Source organism: Dipodomys merriami, unplaced genomic scaffold (genome assembly GCF_024711535.1).
Source record: "Dipodomys merriami isolate MVZ:Mamm:240054 unplaced genomic scaffold, mDipMer1.0.p SCAF_38, whole genome shotgun sequence".
In the NCBI taxonomy this organism is placed as follows: Eukaryota; Metazoa; Chordata; class Mammalia; order Rodentia; family Heteromyidae; genus Dipodomys; species Dipodomys merriami.
Window position 1 is genome coordinate 12,626,957 of NW_027205381.1, and position 6,000 is coordinate 12,632,956.

A 6,000-nucleotide genomic window follows, 5' to 3' on the forward strand; every position below is an offset into this window, starting at 1 on the left:
TAATAAAACTGCTTTAATTTTAATGAACATCTTTCTTGGTATACAAAGTAATTAGTAAAGCTGTGTAATCTCAAAACAAAAAAATAAAATTGCTATTTTTTTTTTTTTACCACATTTGGTATAGTATTAAGGAAATAATGTCAAAATTGAATTTTCTTCCATAGTCTCTTATTTCAAGATAATTTTAGTTTTTAAAGAATTGTTAAAAAAGTTCAAAAATTCATGTATACTAATTTTGCACCTATATTAAAATCTCAACCACAGAATATTTACAAAAGTAAGAAATTAACTTTTTTGTTAAAAATGGATTGTTGAGTTTTTCTTGTTTTTTGTTTTTTTTTGCTTTGAGACAGTGTCATAACGTAGGCTGGCCTCAAACTTTTAGTCTCCTACTTCCCCCTCCCAAATTCTGGAATTACAGACAGACAAGACTATCAAGCCTAAATCGAACATTTAATTTTAAGCATCTATTTTTAGTGGCAGTCTCAAAAGGTATTTCTTGAAACCTATCCTACTTTTATTGTAATAATTGAAGCCAATTGTATCAACAGTTGAAAATAAGAATTTAGCTGAGCATTAGTGGCTACTCAGGAGACTGAGATCTGAGTTTTGCAACTCAGAACAAGCCTGGGCATGAAAGTCTGTGAGACACTTATCTCCAATTAAGTGCTAAAAACGCTAGAAGTGGAACTGTGTTTAAAGTGGTAGAGTGCTAGTCCCTGAGCAAAAAGCTCAGGGGACAGTGCTGCCCAAGCCCTGTATACCAAGCCCTGGGATACCAGCACAAAAGAAAAAAAGCAACAAATTTTAATAGTTTAATAGTCGCTATCCCAACAAAGAACTGACTATACAGTTAATATTTTTGCTACAAATTTGCTCTTTTTAACTGTAGAAACCCTTAGTTTTAGGCAAGTGACACTAAAATACCTGGTTTGCAAAAGTGTTTTTTTGCATAATTGTTGCTTGGTACTAGGATTTATGAGTTCTTTAAGAATAGAGAGTTCCTTTAAGAATAGTTTTCTTCAAGAGGAAAAATGTTGATGACACCAGCAGCTTAAGAATATCATAGTGGCACTATTTATAACAAAAACTTTGTAGGGTGTGCTGTGAGAACATGCTTTAATTTTTTGATTGGGACTGTATCTAACCAAAGCAGGACCATCTCCATATTGGTCTATTCTACTCTGTTTCAGGGTCAATTTTTGTTGTTAAAAGAGGTTTTAAGGACTGGGAATGTGGCTTAGTGGTAGAGTGCTTGCCTAGCATGCATGAAGCCGTGGGTTCGATTCCTCAGTACCATATACGTAGAAAAAGCCTGTGGCTCAAGTGGTAGTGTGCTATCCTGAAGCAAAATAATCTCAGGGACTGTGCCCAGGCCCTGAGTTTAAGCCCAGGTAACAAAAATGAAGTTAAAAAGTGTGTGTGTGTGAACTTTTTGCCTAGGCTGAACTCTAATCATGATCTTCCTGCCTCCTGAATAGCTGAGATTACAGGCATGATCCACATTGCTCAGTTATAGTGTTCACTTCTTAAGTAAATAACTCTTTGCAAAAGAAAAAAAAAGTTTTCTTAAAACCATGTTTTTATTGACTGCTCATTAATGTTTTTTGTTAGCTAGTTTGGTAGGCCACCCTTAAGGACAAGTAAAATGAAAGTTGCCAGCTTTAAATATTTGATGTTCTTGGAAGATTGTGTATTAAATACCTTAATTTGTCATTGTTTATCCACTAAACAGATAAATTGCTCAAATAGATTTAAATATTTTTGTTATTTAAAGTAAGCTTAGAAAAAGGAAACCTTTCCAAGCTTAATTCCCTTAATATCTTAATGAAAGCATTACATAAGGATATAATTGTTTTATTTTTGTATGCTTAGTTTGTTATTGTTTATATTCCTTTGCCAACTGCATGTAACCTTGACTGTTTTGGTCAGCTGTTCCTCTTTTTCTAGCACAGTACTTGATGTATTGGTTGGCTGTTGGAAATGTTAGACATGCAGCAATATGGGCTAGGTTCAAGCCTAGAGAATTTAAATAACCGAGCATAATGCTTGTGACCCCAGTGAGGCAGGTTCTCTTACATAACAAATGAAACTATGGCACTTGCCCAGAGTCAAAAGAGGTTGAGTTAGAGAGTAAATACTCTGATTCAGGCAACTTGACTTACTCTGTACGCTTAACCACTATTCTATACTGCTTTTGCTTGTCAACTTAAAGAATAGACTTCACAACCCATTGGCATGTAACATAGTAAACTAACAACTGATAATCAGGAACAATTTTTTTGTTAGCTGTATTTCATTAGAGAATAAATCTATTAAATTCCTGTCATTGTGTCTGGGTGGTTTTAAATAGCCTGCTAAAAACCCATATGATTTGACCAATTTTAGGGTATGCAATTTCTCTAAAGACCCTCCAGAGAACTCTAATAATCTTCAATGCAGAAAAAAAATCATGAAAATTTCCATGTCCATTTTGATAGTGATGTATATTTTGTAGAAAACAAATAATAACTGATAAAACCTCTACTAAAATAGCATCTCACTTGTCTGTTTTCTCTGTTAATGTGAGACCTACTTTAAATAAGTACATATTTTCAGATACTTGGAACCTTAAGTTCCTAGTGTTGAAATAACGATGAACAAGATTGTAAACCCAGGAATAAGCCATGGATCATTTGAATTTTTTCTAAGCGAGGACAGTGCCTTTCCAGCATATGGTTTCTATACCAGCTGGGTCATTGGCAATGGAAATCTGTTAGAATTGATATTTGTGGATCCCAAACTACTAAATAAGGACAGGGAAATGGGTTCTAACTATTTGTAATTTTGAAATGCTTTGGATATTCAGTACATTTTTAATTTTTTTTTTTTTTTGGATCCGGTTGTGGGGCCTGTACTCTGGACCTGGGCGCTGTCCCTCAGCTCTTCAGCTCAAGGCTAGCGCTCTACCACTTGAGCCACTTCTGGCTTTTTTCTTTTTGCTTATGTGGTGCTGAGGAATCGAACCCAGGGCCTCAAGCATGCAAGGCAAGCGCTCTACCACTGAGCCACCTTCCCAGCCCTATTTTTAATTTTTAAGAGTTTATTGCAGTATAGTAAGTATACAGTATATATCGTATTTGAGTGATAAGCTTTACCATCTTTTTTACTTCATTTATGTTCTGTGATTTCTGTACTCTTTAACAGTAATTTTGAAATTTATTGTGGCTTGCTTTGCCTAATAACTAATGCTACTTTGAGAAAGGAGAACCAGGAGTGATTCCTTTTTTTTTTTTTTTTTTTAATTCCTCTGTACCAGAGTGAATTTTCTTTCTCTTTCCCTATCTTACCCTCTTTCCTCTTACTCTTCTTAGTGTCCAATGATCACTATTCCATTCCATTCTTTGACAAGATTGGCAGAACCTTGTAAAGAACAGGCAAATATGAACATATGTCTGGCATCTATGAACATATGTCTGGCATCTTTCACTTAACATGTTATATAGTAAACTTGAAAAGCTATTTAACACCATGGTCTGAATAGATTTTCATTGCTTTTCATTGGTTCCATTTCTTTTAGCAGTAATTGTAATTGCATTTGAACTCAGGGCTTTGTGCTTGCTCTTAGATCAAGTTCTTTTCAGTAAACTTATATTTAGGATAGTTTGGAATTGATCGAAATGTTACCTCACGAAGATTCTATACGTACCACAATCACTTTCCACTAACTTTCTGAACTTTTCATAATTTTAGGTGACTTGCAGTATTCTGAGAGAAATAGTATATTTGTTTCTGTTTTCTTATATTCCTTTTCATTGTGAGTTTCTTGGTCTCAGAGCCCTTAGATGTACTTTGAGGAATAGTGGCTGGGTGTTTAGGAGAAAGTCCCTCAGTTGGAATTTGCCTAGTATGGTGCCATTCTCATCCAGTCATATCATTGGTTCATACTGTTAAGCTTTTGAAGGAAGTATTTGTCAGATTTTTTTATTGTGTGTTTTTTTTGTTTTTTTTTTTTTGTCGGTCGTGGGGCTTGAACTCTGGGCCTGAGCGCTGTCCCTCAGCTCTCCAGCTCAAGGCGAGCGCTCTACCACTTGAGCTACAGTGCCACTTCCGGTTTTCTGGTGGTTTATTGGAGATAGGAGTCTCATGGTCTTTCCTGCCCGGGCTGGCTTTGAACCGCGATCCTCAGATCTCAGCCTCCTGAGTAGCTAGGATTACAGGCGTGAGCCACCAGCGCCCAGTTTGTGTTTTTGTTGTTGTTGTTGTTGTTTTTAAGTAAAATTTTTCCTTCCTATGTCCCATTTCTGTTCTTTGGAAGGAAGTCCCAAAATATAGCAGTCTTAATGCCTCTCAATTTACGAAGTCATTTCCATCAAGAAGATGGACAATATATAAAATTACTTGGACAATTTCAGCAAAGACATTGCATAAATTGCTGAAGGTTATTATGTCCTTTCACTTGGTTCTTATTTTCCTATGACATAGATGTTTCATTGTCAAAGTTTTCTTTTGTTAGTGTGGGAAGTTTCTTTTTTTTTTTTTTTTTTTTGTCGGTCATGGGGCTTGAACTCTGGGCTTGGGCACTGTCCCTCAGCTCTTCAGCTCAAGGCGAGCGCTCTACCACTTGAGCTACAGCGCCACTTCCGGTTTTCTAGTGATTTATTGGAGATAGGAGTCTCAGGGTCTTTCCTGCCCGGGCTGGCTTTGAACCGCGATTCTCAGATCTCAGCCTCCTGAGTAGCTAGGATTACAGGCGTGAGCCACCGGCGCCCGGCTTGGGAAGTTTCTTTTGTGTTTGCTTTTTGATATTTTGGGTTGTTTGTTTTGTTTGTGGAGCCCGGGGTTGAATTCTGGGCCAGGGTGCTGTCTCTAAGCTGCTTTTGCTTAAGGATAGCAATCTACCACTTAAGCCACAGCTCCACTTTCAGCTTTTTTTCTGAGTAGATTATTAGAGAGAAGAGTCCCAGACTTTCTTGCCAGGGCTGCCTTCAAACTGGTATCCTCAGATATCAGCCCTCTGAGTAGTTAGGATTCTAGTTATGAGCCACCACTGCCTAGCTAGCATTTATTTTTTTAACAGTTAACTTACTTTCTGGTATTTGAGATGTTTTGAATCTTATAATCCACCATTTATCTGAGGATCAAGATTTTTGTACTGAAAAGTGGTATTAAGAGACCAGGATCTGAGTTTTAGGTAAGCTTGAACTGTACTCCTAGGTATTCAGTTGACATCAAGGAAGTGTGTTTGTGTGTGTAAACATTTCTCAATAAATTCATTATTATATAGGACATAGCCAACTCCCTCGCTTCTGCAACTGACTGCTGCAGTGCAAAGCCAGGCTTCCAGGATTTTCTGTCCCATCTGCACAGTGGTTACCCAGGTAAGAATTCTTAACCTAGGCCCCCACACAGATCAACTTTACCAGTAACAGCATAGTGCTTGTGTATACATGTGCTTTAGTTTAAAACTTCTCTTTCCACTTTTAGTTTTTATTTATTTATTTTTGCCAGTCATGGGGCCTGAAATCTGGGCTTGGGTGCTGTCCCTCAGCTCTTCAGCTCAAGGCTAGCACTCTACCACTGGAGCCACAGCTTTTTCTGCTTATGTGGTGCTGAGGAATCGAACCGAGGGCCTCATGCATGCAAGGCAAGCACTCTACCACTGAGCCACCTTCCCAGCCCCTCCACTTTTATATATTGGTAATAGTTTGCATTTTAGAAAGGCTACTTTGATAAAAAGGGATATATGAAAGTGGCATAAAATTAGGTTATGGACATTTAATACAATAGATTTGTGAGATTTTCTCCATGAAATTAGTGCAACAAGGTTACTAAGATTTGAAACTTGGTTTACTGGATCTCAGGATTTGGAAATCAGACAGGCATGATGTAAATGTCATTTTAACCTTAAAAAAAGCAGAGTTCAGAACATTCTGAACTTTGTTGAGGGCATCCTATTTTTCTATCAGAAAGCAGATATAACTTGTGTATGGTGCAGGAGTTCACAAATTTGGAACTAAG